The sequence below is a fragment of the Leptonychotes weddellii genome, chromosome 8, assembly GCF_054177405.1.
Source record: "Leptonychotes weddellii isolate Sample4059 chromosome 8, ASM5417740v2, whole genome shotgun sequence".
NCBI classification, from domain to species: domain Eukaryota; kingdom Metazoa; phylum Chordata; class Mammalia; order Carnivora; family Phocidae; genus Leptonychotes; species Leptonychotes weddellii.
The window spans coordinates 52,811,776-52,831,710 of NC_138376.1; the positions used below are offsets into that span (position 1 = coordinate 52,811,776).

Below are 19,935 nucleotides of genomic sequence, written 5' to 3' on the forward strand. Positions count from 1 at the left end.
TTCCATCCACATCGTTGCAAATGGCAAGATATCATTCCTTTTGATGGCTGCATAATATTCCATTGTATATAGATACCACATCTTCTTTATCCATTCATCTGTCAATGGACATCTTGGCTCTTTCCACAGTTTGGCTATTGTGGACATCGGCCCACTCAGCTAGGAAGATTTTATAGAGCTTAACTTTCTGCAGTTCGCACTGAGTTCAAGCTCACGTTATTTGTTTCTCAATTATAACAGTATATTATTAGATATGCTTTTGCGAATTGCATAGTACCATCCTCTTACCTACCTTGAAAATCACATGTCAGCTTTTGTATACACAGAAATTTACGACCACTTAGCCAATCACCAGACTTCAAAAGATATGCTATAGATGAGAAATACTTTGATGAGGTCAGCTTCTACCCAGAGTCATGATGCAGTTCTTGTCAAATGGTTTATTGAGGGAGGGAAACCCCATCCTGCAGGAGGGATTGCATGGAGTGACTGACAGGAAAGAACTCATGATATATAAGTTTACTTACTCAAAGGGAACAGAACATAAATGGAAATTTGGGAAAGCCCTCATTTTACAAATGTAGTTTCAGCTTTTTCCTTGAACTTCAAGAATTTTGCTTTGTCTCTATACATGCTTATATAAAAATATTATGTCCGTATAAATCTTCACTTCTAAATATCATAAAACTATTGCTATGTTTTAAAAGATAAAATATTTAAAAAACCTTCATGCTCTATACTTAGTTACATGGTAAAACTTCATTAAGCCTTAGATAGCTAACAATTGTGATTAAAGATTTGAAATTTGAGGAGCGCCTAGGTGGCTCAGTCGGTTAAGTGTCTGTCTTTGGCTCAGGTCATGATCTCAGAGTCATGATCTCAGAGTCCTGGGATAGAGCCCTGCATGGAACCCTGCATGCGAGCTCTGCATCTGGCTCCCTGCTCAGGGGGGAGTTTGCCTCTCCCTCTCCCTCTGCCCCCCCCACCCCCAACTCATACTAGCATGCACTCTGTCTCTCAAATAAATAAAATATATTAAAAAAAAGATTTGAAAATTTGTAAAGATGAATATTTTAGCCTTTTTCCCCCTTGGGGTCTTTTAATTTGGTAATCTGTTTACTGTTTCATTAGGTGAGCGATGTAATCAGAGATCCAAAGTTTAATGATTCAGGAATTCCCCTGAAGTGAAAATAATAACTAAACTGAATAATCTAAATTGATTAGTTTTACTTGTATCATAACAGCTCTTGGGACCATAATATTAAACCTATCACTTCAGTATTTTCCATTAATTCATTTCATGTATATCCCAGTATCCAAAAGCCATTCTACAAATGCAGGTTACCATTTAATTTTTTTTTTTTTATTGCTTTTGGCTTTGTCCTTTAAAGAGTTTTATCTTTTATAATGCAAAATCATTATGTAAACCTCATAACAAAATAAAGAGTTATTTCCTTTATCAGGGCCATCTCTCTAATTCCTGAATTATACACTGAAGCACTGTACAGATTGTACTGGCGTCTGTCAGTGAGTCCACTCTGGCCATCTTATCAAGAATACAGTTGTTAGGCATTGTGAATGATCTGAATGTGTGAGGCAGAAAATCTGTCCTCAGAGAGTTTACATTCTGTGATTTTTGAGAAGACAACATATAAGATAATTACTTTTGAAAAAAGTGTGGCAGGTTGGGGTGATTAAAATATAAAATACAATTTATACATTCAAAAGAATTACAAAACCACATAAGAATACCTGTTTCTTGCTAACACTTTTTTTAAACATGAAGATACTATTGGCTAGTTTGATTGACTTAACTTTTACTGACTTTTAACTGTCTTGAAATTACATTTCTCACCCTGAAAATGTTAAAATTATACATACATGCCCAAGCAGATGAGAGCAATTCCAATAAAGGCATTACCAATATAGAGTTACCTTAACATAAATGTATGATTTTTTAAGGTGAAACATTTGAAGGAAAGTACACTAATGACTTCTAGTATATCTGTTTAATATATATTTGTAATATTTGCATTAAATGTGTATATATATATTTATGTAATGTGTGCATACTTGTATGATAAAGTACAATATTATATCATAGGTACAAATAAGATTCCATAGGAATGGGATTTGTATAACAGAAGGAAGGGATAGGGCATTCCTGAAAGAGAAAAAAAAAGCAAGAAAGAAAAAAGAAAAAAATGGAAGGAACTAAATGATATATCCAACCACAGGGAAGAGACCAGTGAGCCCTTCAAAAGATGATTGGAAAGTGATGGGGACACATTTGATGCAGAGGGTAAAAGGAGGGGGAGAAAATCAAACAACTGAAAGTTTTCTAGCTTGGGTTATTATGCCCATAACAGAATGAGAGGTGTTGACTCCAAAGTAAAGATAGTGAGTTTTGTATTTAGAAACATTGCATAACATAATTTGGAGGCTATAAAAGACTTAGTTATTACCTAGTTAGAGCTCTCTCTCTCTCTTTTTTAAGAAAACAAATAGAGAAGATATTTGACCAAAAACATAAAGCCAGCCAAGAGAGGCAGAAGCCAACCCTTAATAATATGGAATAGGAGTATACCTTTCAGAAGAGAGGAGACATTCTAGTAGTGGGAGTGGCGATTTGGAGTAAAATTAAAAGTTGGACGGGAGAAGTTTACCTATATTCATTGGTGAAGGTAGAAACTCAGAGTGTCAGAACTTCCAGAGGGTAGGAGATTGAACAACTAGGCAGAGCGGAGGCCCAGAACACTGCCACACCTCCTAGAGAAGAAGGTGGAAACCATGGAGTCAGATCAATAACTTTCTTATTTTAAAATTTAAAAAAGATTAAAAATTAAAATATATAGATGTACACATCCATAAACACAAATAAAATAAAAACACTAGAACAATAAAAATTCTATAATATTAAGGAAATTGAATTTATAATTTTAAAACTCTCAACGGAGAAATCTCTGGGCCCAGATGGTTTCACAGGTGAATTCTACCAAATGTTTAAAAAGTAATTAACATCAATTCTACACAATCTGTTTCAGAAAACAGAGGAGAAGGGAACACTTCCCAACTCTTCTTATAAAGCTAACATTTACCTAATATCAAAAAGAGACAAACTACAAAAAAAGAATACAGATCAATGTCCCTTATGAATAGAAGTAAAAGTTCTTAAAATATAAAAGTAGAATTCAGCAACATATAGTATATAATATTAATAAAATAGTTTGTAATAAGAATTATTCACCGTAAACAAGAGGGGTTTATTCCAGATATGCAAGACTGCTTCAATATTCAAGAATTAACCAATCAATGTAGTCTATCATAGTAACAGAAGAAAAATCACATGATCCTATCAATCAATCCAGTAATTTGACAAAATTCAACACATATTTATGACAAAATTCTCAGTTAAAAAAAAAGGCACAGAGAAGAATTTCCTCATCTTGATAAAGAATATCTATTTTAAAAAACCCTACAGCTATCATTATAGTTAATGGTGAGACTAGATGCTTTCCCCCTAAAATTAGGAAGGAGGTCAGATGTTCATATTACCACACTCATTCAACATAATACTGGAAGTTCTGGCCAGTGCAGTAAGGCAAAAAAAATGAAATAAAAGACATATGAATCAGAAAGGAAAAAATAAAATTGTTCTTTTTTTTTTTTTTTGTTAAGATTTTTTTTTTTTATTTATTTGCGAGAGAGAGAATGAGAGACAGAGAGCATGAGAGGGAGGAGGGTCAGAGGGAGAAGCAGACTCCCTGCTGAGCAGGGAGCCTGATGCGGGACTCGATCCAGGGACTCCAGGATCATGACCTGAGCCGAAGGCAGTCGCTTAACCAACTGAGCCACCCAGGCGCCCAAAATAAAATTGTTCTTATTGTTCTTATTTGCAGATGGTATGATTATCTACATAGGGAACTACAAAGAATGTACAAAAAGCTTTTAAATTTTGGTCATAAGCTTTAAAATTCATATAGATATGCAAAGGACCCAGAATAGTAGAAACAATCTTGAAAAAGAATAGTGTCAGAGCACACACAATTTCCATTTCAAAACTTACTATAAAGCTACAGTAATCAAGCCAGTGTGGTACTAACATATAGAAATCAAGATCAACAGAATGGAATTTAAAGTCCAGAAATAAACCTTTACATTTATGGTCAACTGGTTTTCAAAACAAGAGTGTCAAGATAATTGAATGGGAAAAAAATAGTCTTTTCAACAAATGGTGCTGAAACAACTGAATATATGTGCGCAAAAGAATGAATTTGGATCCCTACCTTCCCCCTACCTCATCATACACAAAAATGAACTAAAAAATGATCATAGCCCTAAATGTAAGAGATCAGGCTATGAGCTATTTGAGGAAAGCATAGGATTTGTGATCTTGGATTAGGCAATGGTTTCATAGATACTATATCTACTTACAATGACAAAAGAAAAAGTAGATATATTGGAATTCGTCAAAATTAAAACATTTGTGATTCAAAGGATGCTATCAAGTATTTGAAAAGATAACCCACAGAACTGGAGAAAATATTTGTAAGTCATATCTGTTGAGGGACTGATATTTGGAATATATAAAGAACTCTCACAATTCAACAATGAAATAGTAATAACCCAACTAAAAAATGGACAAGGTGTTTGAAGAGACATCTCTCCAAAGAAGATACTATACAAATGGCCAAGAAGAAAGTGAAAAGTTTCTTACTGCCATTAGTTTTTAGGGAAAAGCAAATAAAAGCCATAAGGAGATACCACTTCACACTCACTAGGAAGACTACAATAAAAAATATGGGACCATAACAAGTATTGACAAGTATTTGGAGAAATTGGAACCCCCCATACATCATTTGTGGGAATGTAAAATGGTGGAGCCACTTCTAGGTATATACCCAAGAGAATTAAAAACATGCTAACACAAAAATCTGTACACAAATGTTCATAGTATAGTAACATTATTTATGATAGCCAAATGTGGAAATAATCCAAACGTCCATCAATTAATGGATAAACAAAATGTAATATATCCAAACATTGGAATATTATTTGGCCATGAAAATTAATGAAGTACTAATTCAAGCTACAATGCAGATGAATCATGAAATATTATGCTAAATCAAAGCAGTCAAACACAAAAGGCCTCAATTATATAATTAATTCCCTTATTTTAAATGTCCAGAATAGGCAAATCCCTAAAGACAGAGTAGATTTGTGGTTTCCAGGGGCTCTAGGGAAGAAAAGATGTGGAGTGATTTCTAATTAAAGTGTGGTTTCATTCTGGGGTGATGAAAATGTTCTAGAACTGCTGAGTGGTAATTATTGTACAACTGTATGAATATACTAAAAATCATTGAATAGGACAATTTAAAATGGTGAATTTTATGACATGTGAATTGTATCTCAATATAAGTTTCATTAAAATAATAAACTTACTCATACAGAGCCTTTAAAAATACTCAATTTAAAAATTTTTATGTAATATCATATATTAATTAGAAGACTAACATGAGCTGCCTGTGGTGTAGACACTCCTCCACATCGAATCTTTCCACATTAGAGAGAAAACATGAGTTGTTGAATTAGATAATTGAAAACTTTATACAAAGAAACACTAAGCAATACAAAGGTCTATTTATATTTACCAAACAATTGTTACTGATTTTAGTTTCTAATACCTTAGAGTAAAATAAAAGCATTGTAAATTTGGAATACCTCATAATACTAGATTTCCAATTTTCAAATTAACAGTAAGCTAATCATAAAACATCCTGAGCAGGACGCCTGGGTGGCTCAGCTGGTTAAGCATCTGTCTTCGACTCAGGTCATGATCCCAGGGTCCTGGGATCAAGCCCCGCATCAGGCTCCTTGCTTGGTGGGGAGCCTGCTTCTCCCTCTGCCTGTTGCTTCCCCTGCTTATTCTCTCTCTCTCTCTCTCTGACAAATAAATAAATAAATCTTTGAAATTAATTAATTAATTAATTAAATAAATAAAACATCCTGAGCACTATAAGTATCCTATCTTTTTAAAATCAGTGGGAATCTGGTAAGTCAATACATACTTTCATTATTTCAAACTTTCACTTAAGAACTTTGAATATCTTTCTGGCACGAACAGATTCAGAGTTATGAACATTTATTAACATATAAACAACGAACAGATGTTATAAAAAAATACGCACATCTTCTCCAGATTAGATGAATCTTTCTTGCCTCATGAAAAAGTCCTGTGCTGAGGTGATTGTATTTCTCATGATGATAATCATATTAATAGTTTTGATAGATTATGATAACCAAAACAAGCCTTCTGTGTTGTTCTTGATCTTTGTTTTTTCTGTTAATTTGTTTTACTGTCTATTATGTGAAAAGAAGGAGAGAAGGAACTGGCATAATTGAGTTGGTCAGTAGTTTGTTTCACTGCCACAGGCCTGCTATTTTGGATTTCAGAAGAAACCCGTGTGCCTCCATTTCTGTTGGCCTAGTCTATGTAACTAGGCCAGCATTTTGTTTATTCTTTTTAGTGTCGAAGTCCTTCCTGGATAGCAAGCCCTGCTCTTCACATCTTGCTTAACTCTTACAAGTAAACATGAAAAAATATTGATCTCCGTTGGAACCAAGTCTAAATTTACAACATCCCTGAATAGGATTCCTGGTAACCCCTTGCATCTTTGTTCTCCTTCCATGTGCTCCCCTCAACCCCCGCACGCATGTATATGCACACACACACACACACACACACACACCCTGACCTAGCACAGTTTCTGTTCTTCCTTATTCCATCTGCTTTCCTTTTCTTCTTCTTCTTTTTAAAGATTTTATTTATTTATTTGACAGAGAGAGAGAAAGCACAAGTAGGCAGAGAAGCAGGCAGAGAGAGAGAGGGAGAAGCAGGCTCTCCATTGAGCAGGAAGCCGGACGTGGGGCTCGATCCCAGGACCCAGGGATCCTGACCTGAGCCGAAGGCAGCCGCTTAACCGACTGAGCCACCCAGGCACCCCTCCTTTTCTTCTGATCCATTGTTTCAGGGATCAAGTACATGTGGTAGTTGTTTTCTAAGTATTTCATTGTTTGAGATGTTGTCCACACTCTTCCCAGTGCTCTCCATAAATCTGTGCAATGTCTAGTCAAATTTAAGGCTGTTGTAGCTGAGACTATTTTACTTCATGAAAGAAGTGGTATGTTTATTGGATGTCAATGGGCTTACTCCATCCAGAGATGTGGAGAAGGGTTTATACTGTAGCAGCAGAAGTCAAGATATGGGAAGGCCCTTTGCAATTTTTAAGAAAAGAAAGTAACTTTGTTAAAGCAGGGACTGGGTATGTTGGACACTAGAAAAGCAAGCAGGGACAAGAGTGTTGGGGACAGCTTTTATCCCATGCTGAGAAATATGGGAAGGGGATCACCCTTAAGCAGTGGAGGATCTCTGAGTGTTTGGTAACAGTCAAATATAACAAGAAGATATTTTGTCTCTGTATTATTTTGGTGCTTTTTGATGGTTTCTAAATCTATTCTCAATTTGAAGCATATGGTCACACGAAACTAATTTTCTTCCCTTGAAATGATCATTTCATGTTTTAAAACCATCATTAATTTAATTTTATACAATTCTAATGGTTATCATGAATCACATTCATTATCACCATTTTTATTATATAAGTTTTTGGGTTAAATATTAACTAGGCTTTTAAATTTCTAGCTAAATGCTTTATCGCAGACTCTTTGATTTCATGGTAGTTGTTTCATGGTAGTTGTTTTGCAGCCATGACTGAGCAACCAGAATGTTTCAAAATTTTTGGCATAAAGGCTGCATAATTTAGAGAAAGAGCTTCTTTAAAAATTAAAAAAAAATTGACAATCTACAAACATAAAATTGCTAAATGAAACTAATACAAAACTCTTAGGAATCACAGTGATCAGATTGTCAAGATTGATTAATTTGCAAATCATAGCCACATAAGCAAGGTGTCTCTTAGTCATGGGCTCCCTGTCATATTTCTTCTGACACAGTTTTAATGAGATTCTGACAGGATCCAGAGAATCAGTTTCGATCACTGCCACTCTATTTTCCCTTCAACCCATTTAGGTAATTATTAACTTAGCTATGCTAATTATCTTCACTCTATTTATGAGCAGTCTCTAGAACATTCTCAAATGGAAGTGATCTCTACCTCTCTTTTTAAGTCCCAGATGTTTCAGTTGTCACTCATTATGTCTTTTGCTTCCTACTTAGTGTCTAGTATAGCTCATATGTACACCTTATATCTTTAATTATTGATAAGCTACTTAAAGTCCAGATCATGTTTTTTTTTTCCAACCCCCATTGTGCTTAGGAGAGCATCAGCAAAGAGTAAGCACTCAAGTGTCTTTGAACAAATGAATGATATATTTTTCTCATTATCCTCTTTATTTTTCTCATTATCCTCATTATCCTTTTACAGCAACCTTGGTTAAAATTCCTCCTTTCAGCCATGCACGGAGATTCCTTTAGAAATTATTAGCACATATATATTTCAACGTAAATTAGTGAATATCTACTTGGAAAAAAAGAAAAGACCCTCAAAGAGATAGATAGATGATAGATAGATAGATAGATAGATAGATAGATAGATGATAGATAATATATCTGTTGATAATAGATTATTTGTAATCTTTCAAAAACAAAGATCATGAAGTTAGAGATTGTCACAGATATATCTTACACATTTTTGTTACTAATTTTTGAAAATTGAACTAAAAGAAATTTTCAAAGAATGACTAGAAACCCATCTATTTCAAATAAGCAATCTCGGTTTGTCTGTTTTCACAAAAAAAAAAAAAAGAAAGAAAGAAAAAAGTGTCTTTTTTGTGCTACTTTGATTTTTTTGAAAGAGAACCTTTTATGACTTTTGTGTACAGAAAATTCAACAGCATACAATTAGCCCAGTTTGGTGACCAGTTCCTTAGCCCTTGCCTTTTCCAACTTGGCAATGTGAGCCACTGCCTTTGGACTTAGAAAACTGCCTCCCCAGTGATGGCAGATCTCATCATATCTGTCACTGTATTTGGTCCTGATAGCTTCTACCTGCTTAGTCAGAGTTCCTTTGTCTTCCAAGTTAACCTGTGTGAAGGTGACAGTGGTTCACGTCTTCCTGTGGACCAGATACTCCAGCCTGGCCTTCCCCTTGATAAGGCAGTAGGGAACCCCCATCTTTGGACACAGGACAGGCAGGAAGACAGCCAGCTCAATGGTATCCACAGCGTTTGCAGTAACTACCTGCTGAGGCTTCTTGTTTTCCACAAAGGTGGTAACAGTATTAACCCTAGCTCGAAGGACAGGCGGCCTCTTGGTGGGGACACCCCGTTTGCCAGCAGCTTTCTTCTCAGCCTGGGGCAACAATCTCTGCGTCTTCTCTTGGTTGTATTTGTGGGACAGCTTAAGCAGTTGAGTAGCTGTTTGGTGGTCCAGGCCCTGGGAGAACTGGTTAATCACGGGAGGCACTTTTTGACTTATATAGAGAATAGCCCTTTGCCACTGCAGCCAGATGCAGCGGGGCCACTGGACAAATCAGATGAGGATGAGGTTGCTTTGGGGCTGGATTTCCTGTCTGATGCCAGATTTCTTGGGTCTTTTCTCAAACAGGGAATTGACCACCTTCTTGGTCTCCTGCTCCTTTACGACAGCAGGGGTTGGGGCCACCTTCTTCCCCTAAGCCTTCTTTCCTTTCAGCATCTTGGATGGCTTGAGCCATCAACTTTGATTTTTAAAAATTTTTCTTACTTGAATATAGTTGATATGCAATGTTACATTAGTATCAGGTGTACAACTGTTAGTGATTTAACAAATTCATACATTATGCTATGTTCACCACAAGTGTAGTTACCATCTGTCCCATTAATCACTACTACAATATCATTAACTGTATTCCTTATCCTCTTTTTATTCCCGTGACTTACATATTCCATAACTGGAGGCCCTTTCCCTGTTTTGCCCAACCCTTCTCTCCCCGTTGTCAACCATCAGTTTGTTCTCTGTATTTATAGTTATGATTCTGCTTTTAGTTTATATATTCTTTATTTTAGATTCCATTTATGAGTGGAATCATATGTCATTGTGCTACTTTTGACTGATATCGTTAACAGATGGGTTTCTTTAAGTTAGGGTCACAGATCAAACTTATTCATGTTGCTTTCTCTAATCGAAATTTTGATTTTAGTTGACAGTTTAAACAACTATTTATTTTTAACTTATTTAAAGGTTGGTTGATTTAACTGCTTCAAACTTTTGAAACTCTCAGTTTCTATATAAAGTATATGGCTCATGATCTCAGGATATATCCAGCTGTTGGAATTGTTTTTAGTGCCTCATTGTCAAGTGACATAGAGGAGGAATTTGATGGCAGGCTTTGGAATTCTTTTTCTGTAAACCGATATGCAACACATTCCAAAATAAAATATCTAATATGCCCATAACTGGTAATGAATTTAGGGTACACAATATTATTGCTACATTTATAAGTTACCCAACAGAAGGAAGCAAATTCTAGATCTTACTGATCTTCATTAAGATTTAATAGGTAACCTTGTTGCCCCAGGGCTTTCTTGGCTGGTGAATAATCTTGGCTGATGGGAAAAGATTCCTTTGAAATGTGTGGATTTGTTTCATAATTTAAATTAGTCAAGGACAAGGAAGGATTGAAGACAGAGGATAACTCAGTGAAGAGATGGACCATTGTAAAGGAGGAAGAATCTTACAGCATAACAATTCTGGGAAAAAAGAAACTTGAACAGGTCAGGCGGTATAAACCCAAGTATTTGAGGATTTCAGGTGTGAAATAAAAATCTAAGAGCAAGGACAGACCCTTTCTGAATGGTTAATCATAAAGTACAAAAATTAGCTGAGTTCAAAGTCATTGCTGAAAGTAAAAAATGTGCGATCTTTTAGGGGGTTAAAACCTGTGGCAAAATATCATGAAACTTGGAAAAAGCAGCAGTATTTTGGTGGTGCCAGGACAGGTGATGTGGAGAGGGCACCTGATGGTGGGGTGCTCCTCTTATAGCCATGTGCAGCAGCCTCCTCACATTAACAGTCCTGGCTTCCAGCCACACACTGTATTCATTCTCCCCATGAAGAAGGCATGGAAGAAGGCATGCATTATCATTCTGATGGATCACAGGTGTTGATTCATTTCTCCACTGGGGTGGGGGTGGGGAGAGAATCTGTTGAAAGGCCATCGTTTGGTGTTTGGTGATTGCATTTCTCCCCTCTCCACTCGGATGAATGTGAGATAAAGATCCTTTATTTTTAGAACAGAAAAATTATTTTTACAGAAAAATTACAATAGTATAGAGAGTTCCCACATACCCTACACCTAGTTTCCCTTCTTATTAACTTTTGACAGTATTATATGGTACATTTTTTACAATTAATGAACCAATATTAATACATTATTATTAAATAAAGTCCATACTTGATTCAGATTTCCTTTTTACCCAATGTCCTTTTTCTGTTCCACTGAGAATATCATGTGACATATAGTCATCATACCTCCTTAGGCTCCTCTTGGCTCTCACGGTTTCTCAGACTTTCCTTGTTTTTCTTTTCTTTTTTTTTTAAATTTATTATGTTATGTTAATCACCATACATTATATCATTAGTTTTTGATATAGTGTTCCCTGATTCATTGTTTGCATATAACACTCAGTGCTCCATGCAGAATGTGCCCTCTTTAATACCCATCACCAGGCTAACTCATCCCCCCACGCCCCTCCCCTCTAGAACTCTCAGTTTGTTTTTCAGAGTCCATAGTCTATCATGGTTCATCTCCCCCTACGATTTCTCCCCCTTCATTCTTCCCCTCCTGCTATTTTCTTCTTCATTTTTTTGTTTCAGAGGTACAGGTCTGTGATTCAACAGTCTTACACAATTCACAGCGCTCACCATCGCACATACCATCCCCAATGTCTATCACCCAGCCACCCCATCCCTCCCACCTGCCTCCACCACTCCAGCAACCCTCAGTTTGTTTTCTGAAATTAAGAATTCCTCATATCAGTGAGGTCATATGATACATGTCTTTCTCTGATTGACTTATTTCACTCAGCATAATACCCTCCAGTTCCATCCATGTCGTTGCAAATGGCAAGATTTCATTCCTTTTGATGGCTGCATAATATTCCATTGTATATAGATACCACATCTTCTTTATCCATTCATCTGTTGGTGGACATCTTGGCTCTTTCCATAGTTTGGCTATTGTGGACATTGCTGCTATAAACATCGGGGTGCATGTACCCCTTCGGATTCCTACATTTATATCTTTGGGGTAAATACCCAGTAATGCAATTGCTGGGTTGTATGGTAGCTCTCTTTTCAACTTTTTGAGGAACTTCCATACTGTTTTCCAGAGTGGCTGCACCAGCTTGTATTCCCACCCACAGTGTAGGAGGGTTCCCCTTTCTCCGCATCCCGTGCTCAACATCACTCGGCATCAGGGAAATCCAAATCAAAACCTCAATGAGATATCACCTCACACCAGTCAGACTTTCCTTGTTTTTCATGATCTTGATGGTTTTGAGGATTATTGATCCAGTAATTTATAGAATGTCTCTCAGTTGGGATTTACTGGTGTTTTTCTCATGACTAGAACAGGATTATGGTTTTGGAGAAGAAGATCACAGAGATAACATGCCATTTTTACACATCATATAAAGGGACAAACTATTACCATGACTTTTCACTGTTGAAGTTGACTTTGATCGCCTGGCTGAGGTAGTGTTTGTCAAGTTTCTCTGCTTAAAACTTGTCTTCTTTCCTTAATGTATTATTTAGAAGGAATTCATTGTGCACAGCTCACACTTAAGAACTAGGGAGTCCTGCTCCACCTTTGAGGACTTACTATACATTCTGTTCAATGTTAACATTAAACATTTGATACACATATTTGTTGCTGAGCAACATTTTATAAGGGAGTTGTGCTGTTCAGTTACTGGAGGTATTTATGTGCTTATAAGGCAACTGACAGAATATTGTGGTTTGGGCAAAGTTGCAGAAATGGGTAAAGAAAGAAAATATATTCTTTCATTCATTGGACATTTTTTGATCACTATGACCCTGGCTTCAAATTTGATGTTGTGACTATCAAAGGCTTGCTCTCAGGGAGGTTATAGTTAAGGACAGTAAACAATTAAAAAAAACAGCAAATTATAATAAAACATGTGGGCAAAATTTAAGATAAAAACATTTTTGCTACCTGAAGGCAAATTTCTATAGAATAGAGCAGTGTTTCCCAGGGCTTAGTGGGAATTTAGTGCAAATTGACACAAAAAGGCAGATCTTTCAAGGAAGCCAGAATATGATCAACAATATGGTTGTTGTTGTCCTAGAGAATAGAGTGGTACATAACTCTCAGCCTTCACAGGTGGGTCCCCACAGTGCCTGAGGGCAAATGATCCCCTGTGAGTTAAACAACAAAATGGCCAGGCCAGTGAAAATCACCCTCTCATCTTATCCAAATGAATTTTTCACAAACTGCCAATTTATTCATATCACTTCCATTTGGATTAAAATATTAATTTCACTTCACTCCTTTAATTATCATTTGGGCTTTAGAGCGTCACCTATATAGCCTAGGCAAGAAGTTGCCAAAGAATATTCCAAATCACCAGGTCACAGGATGTCAATAGACAGTACACACAACATTCTTAATCTTGGAATTCATTGGGTTTAATGAAATATGAGGTTTATTTTCACTCTTTTCTTTGTATTAATTTGACCTAAAATAAACATGGTTGAAATCAGGAGTTTTGTGAGTATCAAATTATTCATTTTCTGCTTCCTCCATGTTGAAAGAGCCCCAATATTGCATGGTGTCCAGCTTTGCCCAGATTGGTTCCTGAGTAAGATCTGATTGTTATAAATCTATTACAGTGATCCTATTCTAGCAGTTCGTTTGCTTAGGGTGAGTTCTACCCCATTTCTGACTGAGATTTGAGAGAGGTCTACTGAGAATAGGGAGCTTTGGGAAAGAGTTTGCATCACTTCTTAAATTAGATGAACAAGGAAGAGACTTTGTATATTTTCCTATATGGATTGAGTCCCTGGTCTGTGGCCATTTGTGAGCACAAAAGGTGCTAGCTTGGGATAGTCAGACATGCTAAGAATGGTGAAATAGTCAGATTAAAAGAACTTCAGTGTCTTAATGTCATTGAACAACTCAATTAACAAACCCTGGATCATTTGTTTATGAGATGACAAGTTTTCTTCCTTTTTCTTTAAGCCAATTGAGTCAAAGTCATTTGCTATTTGTAACCACAGCATTCTGTATGATACTAGGGTTATATACATAAAACCACAAGAATGCGGGGCGCCTGGGTGGCTCAGTTGGTTAAGCGACTGCCTTCGGCTCAGGTCATGATCCTGGAGTCCCTGGATCGAGTCCCGCATCGGGCTTCCTGCTCGGCAGGGAGTCTGCTTCTCCCTCTGACCCTCCCCCCTCTCATGTGCTCTCTCTCATTCTCTCTCTGTCAAATAAATAAATAAAATCTTAAAAAAAAAAAAAAAACACAAGAATGAAAGAATTTAGGGCTATTTAAGATATTTCAAAGATAATTTTGTCTTTAAATGGTTTTTCAATGTTTGACTTTAGAACCTAATCCCTGCTAAGAGGTAATTCCCCAGAATGTTTATTGATAAAAGACGGCAATTACCCCTTGGTCTAACATCTATCTTGTTGTCTTATACATATTCTGAATTAATGCCCTAACTTAGGTTTCCCTTGTCTGGGAGTTCTTCACCCCACTCATTGCGTGGACTTCATTGTATCTCAATATCCTTAACCTCTAGCTATCTTTTGGACAAGGATATGGATCTGGCCCACGTCAGGCCACTTAGATGTTTTCTCCAGACTATTTGGATTTGGGTCTGTGAGACATGGGTCAGTCTTTTTTAGCTCTTTACTGAAAAAGGATACAAATTAAGATCTGAGCCAGCCATAATGTTTAGCTTTATGCATGCCAAAGTAGAGAAGGCAATTAGGCAGAAAAAGGAAAAAATTGAAGGGGGAGAAAGAAGCAAGAGTAAGAGACCATGTCAATCTAGAGAGACAGAGAGAGTAATTTTGATGTCCATTTTCTGGATCTATTTGCTTCTGAGGGCTGGCCTTGGATTTCATGAACTAAATCTATATTTGCTAATATTTCATTCTTCTTGTTAAAAGAAATTGGGGAGAGGGGGAGCACCTGGGTGGCTCAGTCGTTAAGCATCTGCCTTTGGCTCAGGTCATGATCCCAGAGTCCTGGGATCGAGCCCTGCATCGAGCCCTGCATCAAGCCCCGCATCGAGCTCCCTGCTCAGCGGGAAGCCTGCTCTCCCCTCTTCCACTCCCCCTGCTTGTGTTCCCTCTCTCGCTTTGTCTCTCTCTGTCAAATAAATAAATAAAATCTTTAAAAAATAAAATCGAGGGGGTCTATGTTACTTGCAACCTTTTGATACTTGACTAAGGTACTGATGAACTAAAAGAGAGTTAATTAATAGGATTTGATTTTTCCTGTTTTGGTAACACCGTAACAATTGACATTCTTTTATGGCACTGATTTCAATCTGCCTTGTATTAGAGAAACTTGGTGACTCGTGTAATCTACTTAGTGTGTAAATTTAAGAGCAAAGATTAGACTTATTAATTTTTTAATCCATTAAATCATGGAGTATTATCCTTTGCCTGTAATAGAAATTTAAAATATTTGTTGAAAGAGAACTATATAGCTTGAAGAAGGAGTAAATGGGATTTTCACCCTTCTAAATTGACTGTTTATTTCAGGTATCTTAGGAATACCCTGAACCACTGAATAAAGACGTATCCAAATAAGAATCATTTTGTTTACTCAAAGTTATTTAATACAATTAAATCGTTTTCAGCACTAATCAGCACTGTCACCCTAGGAATGTTTCAAAATCAAAACAAATGCCATTGTAAGGTTTTTTAATATTGTTGGAAGTTAAGTAGTTCTTTTTAAAACAAACATGTTCTTTTTAATTAATTTGAAGACAATGAATTCCGAATGTGATTTTATTGACAATAGTCTTAAAAACTCTTATTAAGAGGAGGCATTGATGTAGGGTTGGCATTGCTCTAATGACCCTTCTTTTAAATAGTGCATGAATTATCCTCTTCGAATATTGAGGGTCAAGAAATCCTCTAAATATTCTGACTAAGATGGCTCAACTCTAGGCCTCTGACCTCTCTTTTCTTAGAGCATTTACTTTGAAAAACTTGTAATTGCAAATTCTCTGCCTCCTTTGAATTGTATGTAAATCTTCTCCCTGCCTTTTGCCAGTATTACCACCAGGAATGTCTTTCTCAAGGACCTGGGAGCCATGGCTTTGAAGTGAATTCATCAAAGAAGATAGTGCCTGTATCATTGGCTATCAGATATCAGGTATCTCCTAATATCCTGGGAGAGTAGGAGCCAACTTCCTTGGGCACGTTGCTCCAGATTGTAAAGCTACCTCCTGACGTGAAAATATGAGAAAATTACCTTTCCTTTGGGTAAGGCCAATTAGCAAACACAGGCTGTCTACAGTTCCCTCGACCTAGTTCTTAACCCTCTCCAGTTTCTTCTTTTCAGCAGAATTTAGTTCAGACTGAGCTCTGGTCTCTCTCTTATTACAATAGTCTGGAATAAAGTCTCCTTTGCCTGTTTAATTTAGGCCTATGAAGTTTTTGCTTTGACAGTTTCAATGAAAGGGAAAGGTAATTTCTCTCAAAAATATTTATAAAATCCTATTAGGAAACTATCAGTATTGCATGTCTTCAATTTAAAGATATTTATTTGCCTTAAAAATTTTACTTTTGAGGTAATAGTAGATTGCCCTTATATTAGAATATGCTGATAGGCTTTGTATCACTTACAGGCAAAGGGCATCCTTCCCAGAGTTCCTTCTATCTAGTTTCATGGGGGGATGGTCCTAATTCCCTGTTAGTTGTGGGGAATCTGGAAATTCTGGAGTCATTTGCTTCTAAGACTCAGGGAGCACTTAGAGAGATGACTTTTGTAATAAGCAAGGATTTTTCTTTTGAAGGTTGCCATTCTATGCTTTCTGATTTTTGCTGATCGCAACACTTACCTCCTAATGCTTCATGCTATCATAATTCTTGATAACAGACCTTTCCATCTTGTGTCAATTATTTTCTCCTCCTTTGACAAGAGCATCTTTTTAGGTAAGCACATGTTAGGGAATCAACTGAGGTAAATAACTGAGCTGCTTTCAGTGCTCTTCTCTTGCCTTCCAGCTCTGCTCACCTCCCCAGGCACTGTGCTCCTACAGGTGGTCCCCTTTTCCTGAGATTTTCCATCAGGGAGACTTCTAGGGACTGTGCTGGAGAACTGTTCACAGATGAGGGGCAGGAGGAAGAAGGAGAGGGTTTGCAAAGGAGTGTCAAGGAAAGAGGAGTTGAAGGATAAATGAGCAGAAATTTCCTGCATGTCACAGAAGAAAACAATGAGTAAGTGGAAGGAAACTTTGACCTCAAAATGGTAAAGAAAATAAAGAATTTTGAAAAAAAATTCTTTTTTTTTTTTTTTAAGATTTTATTTATTTATTTGACAGAGAGAGACACAGTGAGAGAGGGAACATAAGCAGGGGGAGTGGGGGAGGGAGAAGCAGGCTTCCCGCCGAGCAGGAAGCCCGATGCGGGACTCGATCCCAGGATCCTGGGATCATGACCCTAGCCGAAGGTAGACGCCCAACGACTGAGCCACCCAGGCGCCCTTGAAAAAAAATTCTTAAATGAGGGAAGACACAAAAGAAAATAAGACAGGCACACATATTCTCACCACTCAAGATTATCAGTGAACATGGGATCACTTTTTTTTTGTGCCTACCACTGCACTCAAGAATGGAATTGAATTGAATAAATTAATTAAATGGTAAACATGCCATATCTCTTCCTGTGATACTAGCTATTCCACAGTCTATTAAAGAGGTCTAAAAGAGTCCTATAAATCTGAGACAGGAATTATGGGATCATTAGAATTAGAAAAAAGTTCTTAAGAAACAGGTATTAATCCCTGTTTGAATATTTAGAATTTGTTGAAGGTTTTTCTAAATTTTTAAAAACTGTTTTTATTTAGAATCTCCAAATACCAGAAGTGAGTTCCTTTCTACCTATCATCCACTTTATTTTAAACTAATTGCTATTTCATGAGAAATTTTAGACATAATGAGCTGTCAGTATTTACTTGAAAGGTGACCTCTCTACTGTGGTCTGGTCATACAAGAGAGAAATGGCTAAGTGTAGACTGGGCATATGGCTGTGCATATGACAGGGAAGATCTGTGTGCAAAGCCTTGGGGAGGTACTGGTTTGCAGAGGTCAAGGCCATGGGCTGGTGGAAGGTCAGAGAAAGGTCATAGGAACCCTGGATGGTAGTGTGGAAGAAGAATGATTTAAGGAAGAACAGAAATATGGAATGTAATGTTAATCAAGCTCATTGATATGGGGTGTGCATTTAAGCCCTCTCTATTTCTCCTCAAAATCTTCAGTAGAACATACTAGAGAAAATCATTAGGAAAAATCCACATTTCTTACAGCTGTTTAAGAGCTGATTCTTTATGGTGAATAAAGAAGGGCTAAATTTGGCTTTAATAGAGGATCACTTGAGCCAGCCACATCAGGCTCACCTCTAAAAGACTTTATGCAGAAGTCCTTTACCATGTACAAATGGAAAAACAAATCAACTGCTAATGTTTAATGAGTGTCCATGTAGATCTTGCACTAAAATGTTAATTGAATTTTGTATCTGATAAGAATTAACAAACATTATTGGCATTGTCCATTTTACACATTGAATAAGATGGTTTGTTCCATCATTTTTACACAGCCTGGCTAGACTTAAATATATAAGCATGGTTTTATTATTCCTTCATCATGAAATTACTCATTTACTTAGCTAACATTTATTAGGCAGTATTATGTTAGAGGCAATAATGCCAGAGATGGCTTTTCTTAAGTTGCTCCTGATTGAGGAGCTGAGGCAAACATCTAAACAGATGATTATAATACAACACAACCTGTGCAGTAACAGAGGGATTTTGTAAAAGTGTTACTTAAGCAGGGTCCTGGGTGGCACAGTCTGTTAAGCATCTAACTCTTGGTTTCAGCTTAGGTCCTGGTCTTGGGGTCTGGGATTGAGCCCTGTGTGAGGTCTCCCCCTCTGACCCTCCCCCTCCAAATAAATAAATATATTTTTAAGTGTTACTTAAGCATAGGAAAAAAGGGAATGAGTATTATTTGGATGCAAAGCAGCTTAGGAAAGATGTCAGAGAGTATACCTGCAAATTCTATTATCTTCCATACCGGAACTTTCCTACAGAATTTTATAAAGGCTTTCCAATTGTGGTTTAGGGGCAGGAGCTGATCTAATAACATGGATATAGTTTACTAGAATGTGATTTTGTTTTGTTTTGTTTTGTTTTCTGGTCAGTTAACAAACATTGGCATTAATGTACTAGCTATAGAACCTGGCACCCACATTTTGGAGTAGTTGAAAACAATTCAAAGCAATCTGCTCCAAAATGAAGCCAACAAGGTATTTCTGCCAAGAGATGATGGCAGTGTTCTAAATAGAATCATTTTGTGATGGTAGAACTATTTCTCATTTTCCTTTCCTTCATAGCATATCTTGTTTACATTTGGTTAATAAATGCAAATGCGGTTATTACCACAGAGAAGGCCACTTTAAACCAGTCTGTTTCCAGAGACTTTCATTTAGGTTATGTTTGACTCACATTTGTCTATGGAATTCTGTCACTGTGTTACTGATTTTGAATGCATCTAGGTAGCACCTAGATGTAACAGGACCCACTGAACACATATTTGAGTTTCATGTGAGGCATATATTCATTTAGGCAGCTGCTGTGGTTTCTTTGCTATCAGTGGAATTCTATAAAGTA

At 36.8% G+C, this 19,935-nt stretch overlaps 1 pseudogene; it reads right to left on the reverse strand.

The window, feature by feature from the left end:
- Positions 1 to 8,920: 8,920 nt before the first annotated feature.
- On the reverse strand, positions 8,921 to 9,721 carry LOC102737808 (large ribosomal subunit protein eL8 pseudogene; annotated as a pseudogene).
- Between the last annotated feature and the right edge of the window lie 10,214 nt (positions 9,722 to 19,935).